The sequence below is a fragment of the Toxorhynchites rutilus genome, chromosome 2, assembly GCF_029784135.1.
Source record: "Toxorhynchites rutilus septentrionalis strain SRP chromosome 2, ASM2978413v1, whole genome shotgun sequence".
NCBI classification, from domain to species: Eukaryota; Metazoa; Arthropoda; class Insecta; order Diptera; family Culicidae; genus Toxorhynchites; species Toxorhynchites rutilus.
The window spans coordinates 132,554,243-132,578,693 of NC_073745.1; the positions used below are offsets into that span (position 1 = coordinate 132,554,243).

Sequence of the window (24,451 nt, forward strand, 5' to 3'; positions counted from 1 at the left end):
CGCAAGAGTTGACTTCCGTTGGTGGTGGAAGTCATTGGCGGAAACAGACACGTGGCGAGTGGTTCGATTATAAACGTTGACAGGCAGTCCTATCGAAACCACTCCCAAAACACAAAGCGTACCACTTCACTTCTTCCGCCTATTGTCACCGTGTGACGGTGAATTGGCAACAATATCACCTTGAAACAGTCCTAAGCACAAAGTATAGCTGACTCTCTAATCGATCGTACTCGAGTAGAATCGCGTAGCTTAATACACAGGTGACTTCCCAACAAAATACAAGATTATAAACGTTGACAGGCAGTCCTATCGAAACCACTCCCAAAACACAAAGCGTACCACTTCACTTCTTCCGCCTATTGTCACCGTGTGACGGTGAATTGGCAACAATATCACCTTGAAACAGTCCTAAGCACAAAGTATAGCTGACTCTCCAATCGATCGTACTCGAGTAGAATCGCGTAGCTTAATACACAGGTGACTTCCCAACAAAATACAAGAGGTTGACACTACGGGTGGATGGCCTTATATACTCTGCGCTCTCTCATCGCTATCCGCCTCACGCTCTCTCTCGCTCACTGGTAGCGCACGTCCGGTTGGCGCCAAAACGTAGACGCCAAGTTTCTTGTAGTTGCGAACATTGTTCGTGCAGATTTAAATTTGTGTTGACAGTTGGCTTAAAACTACTGTTTCCCATTTGACTTGCGCTAGACGTTATAGCTCATTATCCGAGCCGATAACCGAAACCAAAGCTATTGTAGGGTAGGCTCCTATCAATCATTCATCTTTCACATTGACAATTTATTTGATTTCTAAAATATAAATATGTTGTATAAATAAAGGGTGTGTCACATCAAATTGCATCACGGAAAAAACGCTGTAGAAATTTAATTTTTAGGAATTATATCTTCAGCCTTTCGCTTATAATCAGATAAGAGTGTATAGATCACGTTGGCCATTCTTCACTGTCAATTTTTCGTAAATTTGGAAAAATGTAGTCGAACGAAAAAGAGCGTCGTGAATTAATCCTGTGCACTCATTTCGAGAATCCGGAGTTGTCACATCGGGACATCGGTAAGATGCTGGGAATCGTCCAATCCACGGTCAGCAGAGTACTAAAACGATACTTCGAGAACCTAACCATCGACCGGAAGGTGAAGAACGGCAAAAATGGATGCTCCGTCAGTGAAAAAGATCACAAGCGCGTAGTTAAGCAGTTTAGACGTGATCCGAGAAGTCCGGTCCGGGATGTCGCCAATAAGCTGAATTTGTCAAGTTCATTCGTCCAGCGGACCAAGCAACGGGAGGGCCTGCGTACATACAAGGTTCAGAAGGCTCCTAACCGCGACGAAAGGCAAAACATGGTGGGGAAGACGCGAGCCCGGAAGCTGTACACCGAAATGCTGACGAAGCCGCATTGCCTGGTAATGGACGACGAAACCTACGTCAAAGCGGACTTTCGTCAGCTGCCGGGCCTGTTATTCTTCTCCGCAGAGGACAAATTCAGCGTTCCGGAGGAGATTCGCAAGCAGAAACTATCCAAGTTTGCCAAAAAGTACATGGTGTGGCAAGCGATCCGCTCTTGCGGAAAGCGGAGCGCCCCCTTCGTGATGACCGGCACGGTAAACGGGCAGGTTTACCTTAAGGAGTGCCTACAGAAGCGCTTACTACCACTATCGAAGCAGCACGAGGGCCCGACCATCTTCTGGCCGGATCTCGCTTCGTGCCACTATTCAAAGGACGTGTTGGAGTGGTACGAAGCCAACGGGGTCACCTTCGTGCCAATAGAAATGAACTCGCCCAACGCGCCGGAGCTTCGCCCAATAGAGAAATATTGGGCGATTATGAAGCAGGTCCTCCGGAAGAACCCAAAAGTTGTCAAATCGGAGGCGGACTTCAAAAGAAAATGGATTTCTGTTCAAAAAAAACTACAACCTGACGTTGTACAGAACCTTATGGACGGGGTAAAGAGGAAGGTGCGAGCATACGGGCTTGGGCTCGAAGTATGAATAAAAAGAAAATGCCAAAAGTTGTTTAATAGTTTTTATTTTACTGTCTAAAATTTTCAAAAGGATCGGTCTACTGGGCGAATTTCTACAGCGTTTTTTCCGTGATGCAATTTGATGTGACACACCCTTTATAATTCAAGAGAAATAAAGTATTCAATTTTAATTAAGAGATACAATTTTCTGATTCATATATTTTTTATAAAACTACTGAAATTACTCCGCATGGATCTTCATGCACTTGGATGCAAATAACAGAGTGCGTTCCAATAAGCATAGTGCATTCTGCGAACGCACTACGTCAACTAGCAGCGACATCTGGCTCCTTGTGGATGAACAACCATGGGACTCCATTGTGGGAGTAATAAGGTATGCTGATTGTTTTTTTTTTTTTTTGGAACTCTTGATTGTTTACAAAGCTCTTGTTTTGTGACCATCCAAAAGCGTGTTGTAACTCATCTGTTACAAACTTTCTAGAGACAGTTTCACGAGCGCTGTACTTGTACAATTTTCGTCTGAAAGCTGTCCGTAATCCATACTAACGTACACCAAGCGTCATGGTTGACGATTAGTGAGTTTCCATACCTTAACTGTATGACTTGCGACCGCATATTTTGCTTCAGTATCAGATTGGGTGTTTGCTAGCACGATTTGGACGATAAACTTCTCGGAGACGAATTTTTCGTACAGTTGGAATCTTATTTTTAGCGACATGAGCGAGAACTCTTGGTTTACCCTGGTTATTATCCATGCTTTCATAGTAAACTACCAGTTGGATGTACCACTGCGATCCGTATTTTGATTAATTTTAACGGAAGTTTACCGCCCACGAATGCATTTGAGGACGTCGTACACGGTAGATTTTTAAAAAAATTCAACATCAGAACTTTCCAACAGAAAAAGATTTAAGATAAGATAAAAATATATATATGAAGAGTTTTGTCCCAGACACAACCGTATAATTGACGAAGGATAACGTTACAATATTTGTTGCATGGAATTTTTGATAATAGTTTATCAAATGATTTGCTGTCGGCCACTCTCAGCAGCCGCAACTGGCTTCAACATAATCCACGTCGAATTGTTTTTTGTTCTCTCGCTCGAGTACGGGAGTGCCGAGAGAGAGAGAGAGAGAGAGAGAGAGAGTTAAATTATAACAGCTTTAAACTTTGGCAGTTCAACCGCCTCTAGCTTTGAAAAAGGCAAATTAAGAAAACATACCCTAAACTCTAGGCTTTTGGTATGTCATCGTGTCAACATCGGTTGCCGACGCGCGTCGAGCGAGTTCAAAAACTGCCTTTCTCAAGGTATGAGCGTAGTTTAGATTAGGTTTTCTAAAAGGACCTCTCTCAAGGCTACAGACGAACAAACTATAAAGTTTAATGTTTTCAGCGGCTTTTCAGTGGAGTTATTATAGAGACATTAAACTTTATAGTTCGATCGTCTGTAACTTCGAGAGAGGTCCTATTAGAAAACTTAATCTAAACTACGCTCATACCTTGAAGAAGGCACCTTTTGAACTCGCTCGACGCACGTCGGCAACCGATAGTGACACGATGACACACCAAACTAGATGATTGATCAGTGGAGTTTCGTCGCGGTGCTTGGTTTTCTACTCCGTGTTAGGGAACCGATTTGGTGCCTACTCAAATGTATGAAAAACTAGATGCTCTCATTCAACACTATTTTAACAAATTAACTATTGGAAAATTTATAATTGCTCATATTTATATAAATAGTAATAAGTGCCTACAATTAGACATATTATTTATTTAATATGTACCCTAAATGTCTCCGATAGACATAATCCTACGCCAAAAATTATGATTTCATGTTCTAAATATGGTTAGAAATCCCTGAAACATTTCCCATGAAAAATTTAGATTTTTATTGCATAGCATTTTATTCTTTATCTCATAAGATTGTTGAAATATTCAAAAAACAAAAGAAAAATAAAGTTTTCTCCTTTGCGCACATGCAATATCACCTCTGACATACAACATACTATTATGATGATAATGTTCTCAAAACATAAAGCGAATTTCATCAATAAAAATTATTATCGTCGTGTACATAACGGGGACCAGCGCCAAAAATTATCTGAGAGGGCCATTAATGCGCAAAACGAATATAAATTACGTCGGGTGGCATTTTCAGTCTGTGGGCAGCGGTGGGCATGTCAACTCAGACAATAACACCTAACGAGTTCTTTGGCTCAATGTGTCAGCGTGCACATTCTGTTTTTCATCATGTCCCCATTATTGGATTCCATGAAGGTATCCTTTCCTGATTACAACGGCTTTCAGCTGAACAATATCTAAATAAACAATAATGAACCAAACAGCCTAATCCATTTTACGCATGTAATGATTGCGAAGGACAACGGTCGCTCCCCGTAAACGAATAAAACGGCCCAGCGAAGATAAATTGCCTAGACCAACACATTCGCGCGTCGGAACACAAGTTCGAATCTGAAAACATAATCCACCGTGGATGTGATTCGCCTGCCAAAAAACCCGAGATATTGTTTTAGCACCCAATCAGAGGGGTTCTGAGTTCGTTCACATCCCCACCTATCATCCGGTTGGGTCACGTGGTCAACCAACCAACCGTCCAGTCTCTCGTTATCCGCTTCCTTCGTTTCCCACCGGAGAAAGCCTTTTTATTGTTCTGGGTGGGAACCGAGGGAAAGCACAACAACGAAAGCAAATGTCACTCTTGTTTGGGAAATCATTTTTATCAGCGTTATTTTTACTTCTCCTTTTTTATTTATATAATTTTAGCCAGTTCGTAAAATCCGGAAACAGGCTCCGAGAGATGTGTAGAGTCATTGTGTTTAAGCATTTGAAGCGCTTTGCTTTCCGAAGGAGGTGAAAAGGCCAAAAATGGATTTTGCTCACCGCTAGCGGTTCGGTTGTGTCGTGTTGTGTTGTGTTGTGTTGTGTGTGTGTCAGCAAATTTTGGAGAAAAGCATAGATTAGCTGGAACGACGAAAATTTAAAGATAAAGTCAAGAGAAATAATTGGATGCCTCCTGTACCAGCCGAGGATCACCAAAGAAGGAGCGAGAATATCGTGCTAGCTTTGGCGAAACTAATGGATACACATTTTTGTACATAATAAATCCAAAGATAAAGTGTTTAAATTCTAAATCAAAATTTGTATTCGTTTTACTCGGTTTTACTCGTTTTACTGGAGGAAAGTCTTGTAAGCAAACGAAGTAAATTTTATGAAAATATAAGTGCTCGTACATGTTCGTAGCGGTAGTTCGATTGTGAACTAAACAATTTTGCTTAGTAGTGAGTCAGTGCGAAACGGTTTTCTCTTAGGACTATTTACGATTTAATGTTTGTATCATGTGATCTAACTAAAGCAACCGTTTGTAATAGATGTGCGAATAAATCACGCCGCGATTGAGTAGTGCAAAGTGTGATTCACGTGGTTCGTCTGTCGGAGCTCGAATTACGTGCCACCACCTATCGTGTTTTCGGGCAAAATAAAGCTTGGATTTTTATGTGTTTTTTACTATTTAGCTGTGCTGGCATTAGAAGGTAAGAGGCTTCATTTTTTTCCTGTATTCGGACCAAATAACTGCAGATTGTGATTGTCAGAATCATTGCGTGTACAAAACATATGGTACAAATTATGTTCCTATCTAGGAGTGTTCAATCGCACTAACGAGCGAGCCAAGTAAGTCAAACGATCATCAAACTTGGATTGTGATAAATCGATACACACACGTATGGTATCGCAACGTCTTATAAAACCATAAAAGTTTTGTATGTATATTCCAGTGGTTCTCAATCGGTGGTCTGGGGTCTTACCGAACACGTTAAACTGTAAACATAAATCATAAAAATCTTTGAACGTTAGCTTCTGTGCTCAACTGATGGTATTTGTGAAATACGCTTTCTCTAGTGGTATTCCAGAAAAGTTATTTTTTGTTGGAAATTGTTATCAATTCAATATTTTTTTCAATTGGGCGACATGGAGGTTGAACGCGAAAAACCTAGACATGAGAATCTTGTTGGGGATTAACCCTTTGTGGTCGTATTAAATTTGGACATGAATGCCGTACTGGTCGGAATTATTTTTACTTGAAAAAGCAGCGATGTATAACTTAGTGAGATTGTGAAGGATGAACGAGATTTATTTATTTTTTTGTAAGCATCAGAAAAAAATGTACTAAAAAGGTGTTTTGATGTGTTGTTTTCATATAAAAAGTGCTATAAATTATATTCTCCTTCGTTCGATATCGTTCGAAACACTCCCCAAAATGCAGTTCTGGTTTTCGCATGTATCAAAAAAATAATTAGTTTGGCGTATTCCGCCTTTTATCTATTTGAACATACAGAACAATCCTTGCCCTTTACATTTATACTGTACCGCAATACATGGAGTGCTCCATTAAGCCTTTTTTCACGCATGGGTGACAACGTTTGTTTATACTGAGTACCGTTATCTATTATATAGGTGACTAGCTGACCCGACAAACTTCGTCCCGCCCAAAATTTATTTTTTTATCACATCCACGTTTTTTTTTACTACGCGCTGTTCATGGGTCCAATCGCATGATTATTCATTGATTGATCATCTAATCTATCCTTTAAAATTACTCGACGTTATAATACCAGATTATCTTCTGATACAATTATTGTTCAAGATTTTTCAACCACTTGAAAATAACATGTTTCTCCGTTACGTTACATACCAAATTTGGTTTTATTTTTTAGGGGGAGGAGTATCTAACCACCATAATTTATTTATTGCACTCTAAAACGTCCACATTCCAAATTTCATTTCATTTGTTGGATTAATTCTCGAGTAATGCAGAAATTTGAGTTTCATTTGTATGGCAGCCCCCTCTTAGAGAGGGGGGTGGAGTGTCTCACTACCGTGAAAACATTTATTGCACCCTATAACCTTGACATGCCAAATTTGGTTTCATTTGCTTGATTAATTCTCGAGTAATGCAGAAATTTGTGTTTCATTTGTATGACAGCGCCCCCATAGCGACATTTATTACATCCTAAAGTTTCCATATGCCTAATTTGGTTTAATTTATTTGATTAATTCTCGAGTAATGCAAAAATTTGTGTTTCATTTGTATGGCAGCCTTCCCTAAGAGAGCGGGGTGGGGTATCTACCCACCATAGCTCCACACGGCAAATTTCGTTTCATTTGCTTGATTAATTCTCGAGAAATTTAGAAATTTGTGTTTCATATGTATGGCAGACCTCCCCCCCCCCTTAGAGAGCGGGTTGGGGTTGGGGAAAAAGTTATCCATTATTTTCTCGGTAGCTGGCTTTAGTGATCAGTATCACGCGTAATATCGATCATATAATTTCAAGTTTAGCTCATTGTAAAGGGGACATTTCAAATAAATCTTTTGTTGTTTTTTGTTTGTTCCATTCAGTTGTGAGTTACAGGGTGTTAACAATGGAAAGCAACAAAGAAAAAAATCGGTACAATTTAACACTTTTCCGAAAATGCAAGCCGGGCCTCTAATATTGTGAATGGTGTTTATGGTGCCGATACTGTAACAGTAAAATAAGTGCAATTGATTTTTATTTTTTATTCTTATTTTTTTTAACATTGTGAAAAAAAGGCAACAAATAGTACAACAAAACGGTGCATATTTCACCCAAATCGAACTATCCGTTAAATATAAAAAATAGTTTTGAATTTCACCCAAAAATAAAGGATTACTTTTTCCTCATCCTAATATAATAATCCCGAATGAGAAGGAAAGAAGTATGAAAAATTGATTTCAATTTTGTTAACGAACCCCAAGTCGGCGAGGTGACGTAATCGGAGTCAGTGGCCTCTCGCAAGCAAACCTGTGTTCCACCGATTGCCCGGTTAATTTGAAACATAGGAGACGATCCTTTGGTTAGGTCCGACTGAGCGTTAGCGTGCGTCGGACGGCATATGATTACCTTGTGCATTACATTTACCCTCGGTTAACTTTTGCTCCGAAATATATCATTCATATTTCGGAAAATTATCCGAGACCCAACTAAAAGACCGTTTCCAATGTTTCAAACTTACCAGGCAATTGATGGAACACAGGTTTGCTTGCAAGTGGCCACCGCATCCGAAGGTGGGTCGACGGCCGACTCGGATTGCGTCACCTCAGCGGCTTGTATTTTATTGGGCTTGGGGATTGCTAACAAAATTGTTTTTTTTTATACTTCTTCCTTCTTTTTTTTATACTTCTCCCTTCTTCTTTTTATACTTCTCTCCTTCTTTCCTTCGGGATTATTCACCATTCGAGTAAACGTTCTATCCAGATGAATGGTATTCGAGTAGTCTTGTTTCTCGTAAATGCTCTAGAATCTATTTGTGTTATAATACTGTTTTTTTATCTCCTTCTAACATATCATCTTTATTTTTCCCTTTTTTTAACAGATTTGAATATCATTTATTGCATTCGGGTATTTGTTACATTAGGGCGAATGGAATTCTGATACATGTCTTTCGGGTAGTTGGTAGAGTTTTCTCGAGGTGTTACAAACCATGTCAAATGGAGAAAATATTAAACAATGGTCGCTCAAAACGGTGTCAATAGTGTCATTCATTGAATGTGAATGAATCATATATACACTCTGTCCAACTTCTATAAGACCATCCTGATTCTATTCCGTTGCAACACAAACAATTTGAATTTCAACAAGATACATTCATATATTGTTGGATGCTTAGAGCAAAGTATATTTAACGTCAATTTCGTTCAAAAGAGTTGTTTGTTTATTTATTGTGCTTAAATATGATAATTTCAGCTGTCCAGTTTCTATAAGACCATTTCAAAATTCATAAGTATTATCAATGAAAAATTCAAAACGATCGGCTGATTTACATGTCAATAATTGACAAATTTGCCATTTCGGCTAAAACCCTGGAAAATTCGTGTTGGAATACTATTTACCAAATGCTGCTGAGCGATTTTCTCGATATTTTTTTCATGTTTCCGAAATTGCGACCTTGAGCTCTTCAATCGTGGTGTACCGTTTTTCGTCAGTTTAGATTCTGCGTATAAGGATTCCATTAAGATTTTCTACGGGATTCAAGTCTGGAGAGCGAGCCGACCAGTCCAAAAAATTAAGTTTTTGGTCCTTAATCCATTGCTTAGTTTTATTGCTGATATGAATATGAGATGATATGTGAATTTTTTGTGACGATATCCACCCAAAAACGGTAGGAGAGAGGATTCCAGAACATGTATGTAATCCTTGAATGATGGTTGAAAAATACTGTTTCTTCTTCCGTAAATCACGCCAGTACCCGTTGAAACCATCAGGACCATTCTAATTGAACTTTTTTTCGTCAGTGAAGATAACCTATACATTGAAGAACTTTTCGTTATGGTATATAGCAAAATGTATTCTTTTGGAAGAAATCCGAATTTTTTGCGTTACATAATTTGTGCACGACGACTTAGATGTTCCAAATGTCAGAACTATGAAGAAGATGTCTTTTCTTACACTGTTTCTCCTATTCTCTCTCGGTTCTGCATTCTAATTGCAGTTTTTGACGTCGAACTACGTCTTTCAAGAAGGGTGACAAATCAGAAAACAGGTCACGTTTTTATGAAATAAAGTTAATGTTAATAACTATTTTCACTGTGAACGAATTCTCATGATTTGCATACCATTCGAATCGGAACTTCTCTAAGATTTGTTTGATATGCTGTACATTACAATTAGCTTATCTCTAAACGGTTTAAATTTATGAAAACTGGAAGAACTTCCTTTTCCCCCATACATTTGTGTGCTAACCCTACCCGTAATTCGAATGCTTATAACTCGAAAATTTCTCAACAGATCGGAAAGATGTTTGCATCAATTGATAGGAAATATTTCTACGCGTCTATCACAATTAATAAAACATGCGTTATCTAAACGCTCTAACTGCCAAGTTTTGATTGGCCCGATTTACGGTTTCCCCAACACAGATTTCAAAATCGATGTACCTGTGGAAATCCGCTTTGCAAATATACATTCAAGTCGGGGGTATTTTTGTTCCCACCAAGCTGTGTTTCCCTAACACGGACTCCTAAATTAATGTGCCTGGGGGAATCCGCTTTGTCAAAATATGCAAATCGGGGGTATTTTTTGGTGTTGAGTACTTCTGTACTCGCTTGTCGTTGTGCAGACCAGAATATGTTTCCCTAAAACGTTCTTTTAAACTGAGAAGCCTAGGAAATCGTCATTTCAAATACTAGAGGTGAATGAACTTTCGCGGTTCGAGAACTACGTAAACATGAGATGTGCAATGTAAATGTAAAATACAATGATTGTTTGGCAATTCTTCCGTTCATATATTGTGGTAGTCCTAGGCATCATATCAAACGTAAAAGGAAGTTTGTGTAATGAGTGTAATGAGGGTAAGAGCCATAAGTGTAACGCAATTTCTAAACATGAGCCAGAGCACACATTTAAATCACCATTAAATCGAAGAAAAAAGCTAGAGGAAACCTTCATTACCACTCCCGATATTTAATTGACACACAGTGTATTACCAGGAAAGAAATCCTTAGAAACCCGTGTTTACGAAAATTTCTTCATATTTATACGAATAAAAAAAATATATCTGCTCCGGAATGCTACTCACCCTAATCTCCCCTATGTTCGTTCTGGCAGAATAAAATCGCAACGCAAGCCACTCTATGTTTTATAATGTTTATATTTCTATTTTAATTCGATGTCAAACGCTAATACAGCATGTCAGCTAGAATGCTGACATGCTGGAGATATCACTACCGAAACAAAACAAAAATATGCTAATGCTCAAATCATGGTGGTTCGCATAAGTTCATTCGGGGGCGATACAAATTTGTGCGTCACTCCCGTACGCTCCGTTGGAGTTACATGGCATTGCTTTTGGCAGTTCTATGTGTGTTTGCCCCGCACTCAGTGTCAAAAACATAAAAAGCTCGGACGGAACGCTCAAAGCTATTGCGTCATTATGGTTATCCCTGCGCATTCTCTTTGATCAAGAATTTCCTTATGGAAATTTTCCTCGTAGAAAAATAATCAGATAGCAAATGTTGACAATGAAGAATGAGTTTTTCTTCTTGCTAGCTGGTGAACCTAATGGATCCATTCGACGGTCGTTAGGGGGTGTGATTAAAAACGGTGTATGTCGTGAGTCATAAAAACAAGACACGGAGCAGACCACTACTGGCAGTTGCCACAGAGACAGAACTCCGACCTCCCACTCCCGGGGTAATGATGTTTCGGAAAGCGGGTGGGTGGTTTGGGCACAGTTGTCATTCTCTTAACTTCCATAGATGAGCGATAATCTCCTAATCGAATGGTGAAGGACACACAATTTTCCGCATGTTGGACATTTTCAGATGGAGGAAATTATGGTTGGATATTTTCATGGCAGCGCCGTTCAACTTCATGCGTTATCGTAAATTTTGGATGAAGGAAATGAAAAATGATTTTATCAATCTTTATGGCAGATTGTATACTTATCCACCTTCTCTTGGAAGCTACAATTTTGTTTATTCTTTTCTGAATATAAGAAAATAAGATTGGAATCATATCAATCGTTTTGCTAACGAAACTTAAAAACCTATAACAAATGTAACATTCTTCTAAGTCAAACACATTCTATAAATATAATATAATACACTTACGTAATGCACACTCACATATAGTGACTGTTGACTGATCCAACCGAACATCATCACTCCGTCGCATGAAAAGGCAAATGTTGAACGACGAAAGCTCGGAGTGATGCTGGCTTTAACCCGTTTGCCGTGTGTTCCTTCGCCATTGAACTACATCTACAAAGATGCTATCACCGGATGTCGGTTGCTCGAACTTACGGAACGGAACGAAGCATAACGCGCCATAGGGAAGCCTAATGTGTGAACTACAAGTGCAATCCTTTTACGCCCTTCGGTCGTTATCTCGGCATATCTCTTCATGGCTCGAGTGAAGGTGAAGTGAAGGCCCGTTGATCCATGAAATTCAAAGTTTGAGACTTTCAAAAGAGGAAGGTAAAATCTATTGAATCAATGTTTGACGAAGCACACCAGTGGACGCCTTGGGGCAAGTTGGTTGATCCGCTTGTGTCATTATTAGATTATTTCAGGTAAAATAAAATTATGTAGTATGTATTTAGCACGCCATGAATTGGTGCAACAAAAAATGTTGACGACGTTAAAAGTGTTTTCACATTGCAGTGAAGAACTTTGTATGTCATTATTTCGACTGGAGGAAGCAAAATTGAATGGAAAATCTTCTAATTTTCGTAGAATGCGCAAAGAAGTATAATCGAAAAGCAAACCTCATAAAAAAGACAATCATTTAAAAAAGTGTGTACATTTTCTGCGTCCGCTCATACTATCAGTGAATCGTTCGCAAAGTACAAGCTTGCCTCTCCTTGCAGCACACTCTCCTCAAACGCATTAATGTCCACAAAAATCGATACATGATTCCCAAATTCTAGGGAGAACAAGTATATTTCATCCTTCCCAAGGGCAGTTGGGCGAAGCAGAACGAAACTCGAAAAACTAATTCAAGTGCCATCACATTTGATGCAAAACAATCAATACAGGGTGGCCGGTGGATCTACTGTCCTCAATTTACTACACGAAGCGGGACGGAATGATTTATTGCTGTGATTATCTGTAGTGCCTTCCGAACTACGATGCTTGTAATGGGCATAATTTGGGAAAAAGGAAAAGAAAATTGTTATGATCTGATTTGAAAAAAAAAACATTCGAATGATTTTTCCGTTAATTGGAAAAATAGCAATATAGAAACATGCGAAAAAATTACATTCAGCAAGGATCCGGAAACCTACAAATTAGAGACACATCTAGCATTAACAATTTACTGTTTCGTAACCCTCGCCAGGGAGACAATTCTGACGATAACTGCACGACTAAGCGAAACAGTTAATTACTGCAAACCATAATTTAATTTAGCTCACACACCGACCAGTGTTCAGTGGTTAGATCATGGTCCAGAGAGCACCATGCTATGAATAGGTATTATTACGCACCTGCCACCATCGTTCGGGTTGAACCCATTCTAGGCGCAGCTATGTCTATTTTCACTTTCCTCGGTCTGGCGCCAGAACTCGATTTGGAAATAGCGTTGCATATCCGATGCATGGAATGGAGTTCTCTGTTTCCGTGCATGGTGCACTACAGCGGGAACAAATTTCAAAATCGATCCTGCGTCACATGCCGCTATGCAGCCACTATTCCATGGACTCAGCATAATGTGCATTGTGCTGAAAAGAGCTCGTTCTGGTCGTTACAGCATTCAACTTGAATCCATAGGTTTTGAATGTGGCACCACGTAATGAATAATGAGTTTTGTCCTATTTATCATGGAGAAATTATATGTTATGGTACCCGAGTGACACTTATCATACTAAAAGATGTTGATTCGATCTGTTTACAACAAATGCCAGGTGTTTAGGCTAACCTTTTCCTTTAAAATATTATAGATTTTAGATTTGAAAAAACATGTATTTTTGATTCGAATTGAAGTTTGTATTCCGTTTGGATTGGAGGGGTTTTCCTCAGCAATTGGGAATACTTTGACTCAAGTGTAACTTTTCAATAGGGCCTATAGATTTTAGAAATCTTTGATAACTTTTATCTCAAAAACTATGAGTCGTACCGAAATAATGTCTCAGGAAGAGTTATAGAGTATTGATGTTTAGACGCAAAAAAGCACTGAGAAAAAAAATTATATTCTTTGAGAAAAAATTGTACTTTATTTTGCAATATCATAAATATTTTTTTTAAAAAATTTTCATATAAAATAGAAGTCATGTAGAAAATTTGAAAATAATGCCAAGATGGTAAAACTGTTTTTGACGAACATTGTGGAACATCGATTTTTTATGTATTTTCGAAACATAGAATTTTGGTATGTTAACGATCAATTTTAGCCACAAATTCCACAAATCCAGATTTGATTTAAAGCAAATAAGCTCATTATCAATCTCCTTCTAAATGCAGCCATTCTCGGGATATTTAAAAAAATATTTCTAATTTATTTTCTTTCTAATAGTACATTGGCCCTTTTAATATGTTCGTCGTGGTATACCGTTATGTTCATGAAATTTTATGAATTTGCTTATAATTTCCAACAACTTTACCAAATACATAATTGTTGTGAAAATATATATCTAGGAGTTACGTTGAAAGAAATTTAAAGGCTTTTGGCTTAATATAAAACGTAGCGATATTTCATTTTTCTTATCTCAATACAAACTTTTAACATATTATTCGTGTTTCACAATCAAAACACGAACTGTTTTCGATGTTGGATTGAAATCCCAACAACATAAATACACCTCAATGATTCAACCGGACGTTAAGGGTACGAAAAAATAAACTTGTTTACGTTATGCCTAGATTTTTAAGTCAGTTATCTCTAAGGTACCTCTGTATATGTATATAAAGTAAGGTATATTTAAAGTACCTCTATATATGTGTATATATAAAATTGTACGTTATAACGAAGCATAATAAAGTACTCACAAACGTAGTCTATAATACATTATTGTGTCGCTATTTTAGTAAAGTTGATGAATTACTTCAATCAGAAGACGAAGCCAGCCTTTCTCATGATGTTTCCCTTCGTACTGTTGATTAAAACTTGATTCATTTAGAATCCGGAATTACAAAACCAGCTGTATTTCGGGAATGATTGAAGGTACAAAACTTGTTTTAGCATCACAATACAGACAATTCATTGTTCTATCAGAAAAAAAATGATTTTTTTTTCCTTTACCCTTATGAAATGTGTACGTTATATCGAGGTAAAATGTACGTTATATCGAGTGACGTTATATCGAGGGTACGTTATAACGAGGGTACGTTATATCGAAATTTCCCTGTATAAAGTTACTCGGATTCAACATCATCACTCATCAGTCGGATATACTTCCTTATAGAGTGAATAACAGCATACCACAATGGACTGCAACAAAATTTTCTTGTGTTGTAGACCGTTTCCGAAAAACGGTAAAATTGTTCATCTGAAAAACGTTCCTTAACCGTGTCAGTAAATGAGAAACTTAAGTTAATAGGATGCAATATCCTTTGAGAATTTTAACGATTTTGCCTAAGTCTTGGACCGTGCAAAAATGGAAGAAAAATTTGGCGTTAATAAATATATGACAATTCAAGCCAAAAAATTGGTAGATGTAAAAAGGTGTATTGTCTACAACATTGAAACGGATAGAAACAAGAACTAGTTTGGCTATGCAGCATGAACATTCGACTACGAGAGCAAAAACGTTATGGACCTGGGCTAGCAAGCGAAAAGAAGAGTGTCTTACAAAATCGTCATTTTCATATATGTCACAAGAAGGATATGATCAGGGTGTGGAAGAGTTGAGTAGCATGTATGATGACAACAAACAAATTCCAGGTTTTCAACAGATTTAAGGATATTAATCCAAACATCAAAATTGGATTTAGCTCTTTTGCATCAATGCTTCCAAAACATTGCAAGTAGTTCAAGAATTCATAACATTTGGGTTTGTACAATCCATGAAAATGTAAACCTTGTGCTTCATAGTCTCGAAAACATTCCTCTCACATTGAATTAAATATTCCTCACATTGAAGTTTGTTGGGGTTTTCATTGAGCATTCGAAACAATTCCGATATGTTATTCCTGCTGCAAGCGTAATTTTCCAAATCTGATTAATGTGGTATGTAGCTTACGAAAATTATTTTCCAGTGCTCCCGTGGCCGAGTGGTTAGCGTCATAACTAACATGCCGGGTGTTCGGGTTCGATTCCCGTTCTGGTCGGGGGAATTTTTCGTCAAAGAAATTTCCTCCGACTTGCACTGTGATCACGCGTATTCTAGAGCTTGCCACTGAGAATGCATTCAAGGCGTGTTATTTGGCATAGAAATCTCAACTAAGTACTAATAAAAATGACGCAAGTAATACTACGTTGAGACGGCGAAATTCCTCTAGGAACGTTAGTGCCATTGAAGAAGAAGAAGAAGTTATACCTGAAGTTTAAAGTCATGACACAATAATTGTGCAATTGTTTATTTCTAAATTGTTTACATTTTTTAAACATGCAGGTAAAAAGAATAAAATTCATGTCCGATGGTGCTGCATCCCAGTATAAAAATATGAAAAATTTGCAAGTTTATGTCAGTTTAAACTGAAATACGACATTGACGTAGAATGGATTTTTTTGCAACATCACAAAGGACATTATGATGCAATTGGTAGCACATTAAAACGGATAGTAACAAGAACTAGTTTGGTTACGCAGCATGAACATCCGATTACGAGTGCAAAAACGTTATTTGACTGGGCTAGCAAGCGCAAAGAAGAGTATCTTACAACATTGTCATTTTCATATATGTCACAAGAAGGATATGATCAGGTTGTGGAAGGGTTGAGTAGCATGTATGATAACAACAAACAAATTCTAGGTACCCAAAATTATCATTCTTTTGTACCTGTTGTACCTGTATCTGGAAATAGAGCAGCAGCAAAGTTGTACTCTAACAACAATGCAACAAGTTATCATGATGTATAAAAAAATAATAGTGATAAAATAAAAAATTGTTTCATTGTTTCATTGAGACTATGTAATCAAACTTTCTTTCGACGGGCATTTTTTAGTGATGATGATCATGTTGTCTTGAACTACAGCTTTAAAGGTTTTCAGTTCATTCGCCTCTCGTCTTGAAAAAGGCCAATCTAGAAAACATAACCTAGACTTTGTACCTTGAGAAAGGCCATTTTAGACACCCGCACCCTAGCGCACAATACATAATTTAATAATTACTTCATTATGTTACTTCTTATTCATATTTCAATACAGCGCAAATTTAATATAAACAAACTAAATACTTGCACTGAGCGGCGCAAATCATACTCAAAGCAGCGAAGCAATAATATTAACTCTCATTCTCAGCATTAACATGTACTGTTGACCGCTCGCTGGCTAGAGCGGCACTATGACATTGAACTTATTGAATATACAAGTGGCTTTCCAGTTTCTCTTAGCAAATAACATCACCAAGGATCCCAAAAACATTATTCCCCTAGGAAATAATCTACAAAATGTACTATGCAGCACCTTTCGCAGAACGGCTACAGAAAATCCCAAACGCACCGGTGGCGGCGTGACAGTGAGGGCAGTAAAATACATTTTTCACGCCGCTTTTACCATGGAAACAATGCACGAATTCGCGAAAATTTAATGATCGATTGGAAAAGAGTTATCAAAAAGCCCAAAACATTTCTGAATTCACACACAAAAAATATATTTTCTTTTCATTATTTTGGATATGAATTAAGAATGCATCGAACTTTTCGAGCTTTTTTTTGACGTAGGACTACGCCTTTTATTAAGGGTGCCAAATCATAAAACAGGTCACGTTTTTATGAAAAGTTTTATGAAAAAGTTAACGGTTATAACTATTTTTACTGCAAACGGATTTTGACGATTTGCTTACCAATCGAATCGGAAATTCTCTAAGATTTGTTTGATATGCTATACATTACAACCTTCTAGTGTGTAAAGTGTATTGATTGATGAAAACTAGAAGCATTCCTATTTTCCCACACATTTGGTGTGTCCATTTGTGTATTTACCTAACCATGCTGTCAATAACGACCACTATCATTTTTTCTTACGATCTTTCTTAAATGGCCCTTGAGTTAAAATGATAGTGGCAGCAGAATATCGTCAATTCATGATTCATTTGTCTTCTCACCAGAACAATACACAAGCTAGTCATATATTAATACTTTTTTCTTTATTGCCAATACGTGTAATGCATCTTCTCGACATACTGCAGCTACAGGTAATGTCGTATTTGACGCATTTCGACAATATTGGCGGTCGCTCTTTAGTAGCGGCTTTACAATAATCGGATAAATGCCATATTTCTTGAATCCTGAAATCAAGTTACTCTTTTGATTGTCTTTAAGACTTTCAATTAGCGACTCCAGCAATCCTGGAAATGTGGCTTCCGCAAAATTATCGCTGAGGAAACGCTTTTCTGCTTGTATGTGTGTTCCGAACATCAACGGACACAAATTAGCACTGTGTTGTCAAGCGTTACAGGAGCCCATGGCTAAAAAAATGTTGCAGACGAAAAAACAATAGATTGACAGACCATTAACATAGAATTGTCAAATAATCACTTACACATACAATTCGAGAATATCTAAAATAGAAAAACAACAAATCAAGAAGGAACACATTGAACGTAGAGTTGGAAGCGGCATAGTTAAAATCCAGTTAAAATACAAATATTTTCAATTTTTGTTGAACAGCAGACTACGTGATACTAAAAACGGACTAAAAACGTAATTATTGTGGAATTAAAATTGAATTACATATTAAAATGAAATAAAAATTACAGCTTAAAAGCAATTAAAAAATAACCTCAAAACAAGTTTTCTAAACGGTGGTCCGAAGTCTTGTCAGCTGCGCCAACAACGTGCGAAGAATTTGCCTCCAATTTTCCTTCATAAGTCCGAAGAAAGCCACATTTAAGGGCGGTGTTGAAAATGGAGAATTGCTACTAATTGTGAGTGTATTGGTGTATTTTTGCATGTAAATTACATTTATGTTGTACATGTTCAATTTTATGCTTATCCCATTCTCATCCCTATTCAGCGTAAATAAGATATTATTTCGAACATGTTGAAATTCCCATATAGAAACGTTTTTGTTGTTCAAAAACAACGATGATTCATATAGACAAGACATAGAAAATCATTCTATGAATTATTTAACCTTGTACACTACGTTTCACAACTATAGAACCACTCATTTTTTCTGAGTTTCCAGAGATATGTGAGAAGTCGATTGAATCGAAGTATATAGTGTAGAATACAATAACTGTTTCCATTTTTAAGACTGGGCATTTGAACTTTATTGTTGTGTTCGGGCGCGAAACATTCAAAAAACTAAAATTCCAGCGTTTCATAACTATAGAACCAGATGGAAAAACTCTCACTCTTTTATAAAATTAACGCCATTTTAACATGAAATAAAATATGTTTCTAATTCGTAGGTCATCTTTAGTTCATAATCAGTTCAAATAACCCATTCGGGGTGCTTTCCACCAAGCTGCGCCATGTTATAGTGTGTATCTCGTTCTACGCAGAGGATACTGCTCGTGCACCCCGAATGGGTTATTTGAACTGATTGTGAACTAAAGGTGACCTACGAATTACAAACTTACCTTATTTCATGGTCAATTGGCGTTAATTTTGTGAGAGTTTTTCCATCTGGTTCTATCGTTATGAAACACTGGAATTTTAGTTTCTTGAATGTTTCGCGCCTGAACACAACAATAAAGTTCAAATGGCCATTCTTATAAATGAAGATAATTATTGTATTCTACACTATATACTTCAATTCAACCAACCTCTTACATATCTCTGAAAACTAAGAAAAAATGAGGTGTTCTATAGTTGTGAATCGCAGTGTAGTAGTTCTTAATAATGCTGATTATGAGATGTGCAGATTTGATGGCTATTTACACATCAAACTTTGTAAATCATTAAACAATAATTATTTGTACTACAGTTAAGTATTATGCATTGGAAGTAGTGAAAATATGTCTCCTATCAAACGGTTCACAGCTTTCAAAAATATTCGCAATATTTGTCAAGATATTACTAATAGTAACTTTCTCAGTTTTTTACCCAATCCCACCCCCTTCGACGGTAACTCAAAAACTAAAATACCTACAAAATTTTAGTCAAAGAATGGAATGTATGAAATTGTTGAAATTTTCATAAAAAATACAAATTTCTTTTTTTCTTTTTTTTTAGGAATTTATTTACCAACACTTCAAGAACATGTCAAACACGAAAAGTTTTTTAAGCGTCTCCATAAAAAAATGTCATATATTACAGTAACTAAAAAATATAGAAAATTGATGTCTTCGACAAATATTCATATTCTAATAAGATCTAAAACTTTGTCTGATACACTGAATAAACACAGCCTTCGTTCAAAATTTAATAGATATTATAGTTTTTGAGTTACAAATTGTTGTAACAAATTAAACGTTATATGTGATATCAGCATTGAAACGAAATTTTCCTGATTGTTATATGCCCGTTAACCAGCTGTATCATCGTTAACTGGTACGAGACTGAGATTGATTAGAGGGGGGTCAAGTTTATATGATGGTGTTTTTTTCTAATTTCTCTCATTCCCTTTAGATATAATGATTTTTTTTTTTTTCCAAAATATATATTTTTATAAAGGCTCATATGGCGTTAGCCTCACGGGGCCGGGAGTTCAATACAATTTTTCTTATTATCTATGTTAGTAATATGTAACCGATTACTCGCGGTTGGCTCGAGGTTAGTATTACAAGTGTTTTCGTAATTGGGATGTTGCTGTCTCCAATGCTCTGTACGTGTGCCCGACACGGGATACTTCCTATTGGGATGCAGCTGACCATTAATCAGCAACGCCCCCCTAGTCTGTACCTCATATCTAGCGTGGTGCGTCTTTCTCGACTCTAGGAATCCAGGATAGAATGGTCTCTAGACGGCGCAATCATCAGTTCGTGTAGAGTTGTCATGAGCGGTACAACCTTTGGCTCTTGTTGAGTGATCAGTGGACTGCACAACCTTTGGCCCGTGTGTCTGTAAAGAGTGTGTGTATGTATTGCCGCGACTAAGTAAAAGTTTATCGATCGGATAGGAGGGATATGAAACGGGGACACAACGAAGGAAACATCATTAAACGTTGACATCGGCGTTTCTGAGGAACAGGTATAGATGAAGCAGAAGATCAGGATCATGGCTACCTAAGATATCCCGGACGGGGATATCCGATTGTCTGCCTTGTGCTCTTAGTGCTCTAGAGAGCTGAGAGCGAGCAGCATGGAACCGGATACACGACCAGACAACATGCTCGATGTCGTGGTAGCCATCGCCACAATCACAAAGATTGTTTGCTGCGAGCCCAATGCGATAGAGATGCGCGTTTAGGTTGTAGTGATTGGACATAAGCCGAGATATCACGCGAATGAAATCACGACCTACATTCAATCCCTTGAACCATGCACTCGTCGACACCTTAGGGATAATCGTGTGTAACCAACGACCGAACTCATCACCACTCCACATGCGCTGCCAACTTACGAGCGTATACTGACGAGGAATGTGGAAAAATTCATTATAAGCAATTTGCCATTCAAAAAGTGTGCCTTCTAAAGCGCCCACCTTAGCTAGCGAGTCCGCTTTCTCATTCCCCGGAATCGAGCAATGAGAGGGAACCCATGCTAAGGTAATCTTGAATAATTTTTCGACCAAAACACTCAATAGTTGTCTTATTCTTGTTAGGAAATAAGATGAGCGTTTATCAACTTTCATTGAGCGGATTGCCTCTATTGAGCTGAGACTGTCTGAAAAAATAAAATAGTGGTCGATGGGCAATGTTTCAATGATCCCTAATGCGTAATATATCGCACCCAGTTCAGCGACATACACGGAACAAGGATCTTTGAGTTTGAAAGAGGCACTGGAATTTTCATTGAAGATGCCGAAGCCAGTGGACCCGTTTATGAATGAACCGTCAGTAAAGAACATTTTATCAGATCTAACTTTCCCATATTCTGCCGAAAATATCGGCGGAATAGAATCGGAGCGTAGGTGATCTGGGATTCCATGGATTTTTTGTCGCATGGACAGATAAAAAATGACAGGAATTGCAGAAGTATGGGAAGCAAACTTGGTTGGAGATGCCTGGTGAAGGGTGCACGTCGTGGGTAAGGTACTCATGGTATAAAGACATAAAACTTGACTGAGGAGTCAGTTGGAGTAGATTTTCGAAGTTATCAATTACCAATGGATTTATGATCTTGCAACGGATGAGAAATCTGTAGGATAATTCTGTGAACCGAAGAGTAAGCGGGGGTACTCCTGCCAAAACTTCGAGACTCATCGTATGTGTCGAATGCAAACACCCCATGGCTATACGCAAGCAACGATATTGTATTCTCTCCAGCTTGAGAATATGAATCCTGGCAGCTGATCGGAAGCAAAAACTGCCATATTCTAACACTGATAATATCGTTGTTTTGTACAACTGAATGAGGTCTCCTGGATGGGCGCCCCACCATGTTCCTGTAATTGTTTGGAGAAAATTGATTCTTTGCTGGCATTTCTGTTTCAAATACGCAATGTGTCTCCCCCAGGTACACTTTGAATCAAAATATACACCCAGGTATTTGAAAAACATAGAGTGTTGGATCGTTTTGCCGGATAGGTGAAGCTGGAATTGGGCGGGTTCGTGCTTCCTAGAAAAAACGACCATTTCGGATTTCTCCGTAGAGAATTCGATACCCAGCTTGAGAGCCCACGTGAACAGATTGTTCAGGGTATCTTGCAAGGATTTTTGCAGAACGGCGGGATTAGTACCCGTGATGGAAATAACTCCATCGTCTGCAAGTTGTCTCAGCGTGCAGTCTCTAGTTAGAAAATCATCTATATCATTGACGTAAAAACTGTACAAGAGGGGACTTAGGCAGGAGCCTTGTGGTAGGCCCATACAACTGTATCGAGAAGATTTCAAGCTGCCATGATTGAAAAACATGTGCTTTTCTGACAGTAAATTGTACAGGAAATTATTCAGAATTGGTGAAAGTCCACGATTATGAAGTTTCTCTGAGAGAATTTCCATGGAAACTGAATCAAATGCCCCTTTGATATCGAGAAAAACGGAAGTCATTTGTTCTTTGCGAGCAAATGCGATTTGGATTTCAGAAGATAGCAGCGCGAGACAATCATTTGTCCCTTTACCTCGGCGGAAGCCAAACAGCGTATTTGACAGCAAATTGTTCGCTTCAACCCACTTGTCCAAACGAAGTAGAATCATTTTCTCTAACAATTTACGAATACAAGATAACATTGCAATCGGCCTATACGAGTTGTGATCGCAAGCAGGCTTGTTGGGTTTCCGTATGGCTATCACTCTCACTTGTCTCCAGTCATGCGGGACAATATTCAGCTCCAGAAACTTGTTGAACAAGTTCAGCAAACGCTGTTTTGCCAAGTCGGGAAGATTCTTCAACAAGTTGAATTTAATCTTGTCCGACCCCGGAGCTGAATTGTTACATGAGAGGAGGGCAATTGAGAATTCCACCATCGAAAAATTCTCATAGTCGCATTGGAGTGGAATGTCGCGTACGACGCTTTGTGCAGGAACGGAATCGGGACAAACCTTTCTTGCAAATTTGAAAATCCAACGGTCAGAGTATTCCTCACTTTCATTTGTATGGTTCCAGCCACGCATTCTCCTAGCCGTATTCCAAAGAGTGCTCATAGCGGTCTCCCTTGACAAACCATTGACGAACTTTCGCCAATATCCACGCTTTTTTGCTTTAAGGGGGTATTCTAGTCTAGAAATCTGAAAAAATCGAAATTTTTTTTTACCATATTTCTGTAGTTTAGGCATTCAAGAATATACTCTAGAAAGGACTTATCGAAAATCCTATTATTTACCTAGTTAGAGCCATCTTAGTGATGTGGTATCTAACCTGTTACGGCCATCACAATGAACTTCAAACGCGTTTCTCTCGGAACTAGTTTTTTTCTAACTGGCGTACACGATATCTCAAGTTCTACTGAACCGATTTATGTCAAATTTATATGAAAATAATCTGCATACATCTCTCTATCGCATGAACCAATAAAAAATTATAACTTTTTAATTTTACTATTTTTTAAAAATCGGTAAACGCAAAAAAAACGTTTTAAACAGCATTTTTGTTTTCAAACGGCCGCCATTTTGTTAAAACCCATGTTTTTGACTTGTCCGAGGTTCATGCCATAGCGACATCTTTACTGATTCAGAATCTGTTCGATTTTTTTGTTTCAGATAACAAGAAGGACTGGAATCGTGTACGCCATGGCACAACTTTTTTTTGAACACCCTCACTTCACCAGCATGTAACTATTCTAATTATGAATATTTTTTTTCCGTCCTATTTTTGTTTTATTGTTGAAAGATAGATAAACGAATAATGATATAATGGATAGTAAAAATATTCTTTGTTTTATTTTTACGGAGTTCGAAAAAACGTCCGAAATTCGTGTCTCTACACTAGAATACCCCCTTAATCAGACCTTTTAGTTTGGCTTCTAGAGCTTGGTGTTTTCGAAACCATTCCACTAGTCCAGTTTTTCGGAATTTTTTGAAAGCGGATGATTTTTCAAGGTAGACCTTTGAACACTCCTTGTCCCACCAAAGTGATGGAGGACGACATCGTAAAGTGGTAGCAAGAACACGTTTCTTTTGAGCTTGAAGTGCGCTTTCGTAAATCAAACTCGATATAAAATTATACTCTTCGAGTGGAGGAAGTTCATGCATTAAAACAAGTGCTTCAGATACTATTTCTGCAAATTTTCTCCAGTCAATATTTTTCGTGAGGTCATACGCAATA

The 24,451-nt window shown here is 37.9% G+C and overlaps 1 protein-coding gene across 12 annotated transcripts in view; it reads left to right on the top strand.

Annotated features, from left to right (window-relative positions):
• LOC129764804 (pleckstrin homology domain-containing family G member 5) overlaps positions 1–24,451 on the top strand; it is a 297,282-nt gene that overhangs the window by 102,998 nt on the left and 169,833 nt on the right. For 7 of the 12 annotated variants that reach the window (XM_055764294.1, XM_055764293.1, XM_055764295.1 and 4 more), the window contains exon 2: positions 4,790–5,556. The exons of 4 other annotated variants lie outside the window; for them this stretch is intronic. The gene's annotated coding sequence lies outside the window, so the exon portion shown is untranslated. The remainder of the gene's footprint in view (positions 1–4,789; positions 5,557–24,451) is intronic. One more of the 12 variants, XM_055764298.1, reaches the window with a different exon arrangement.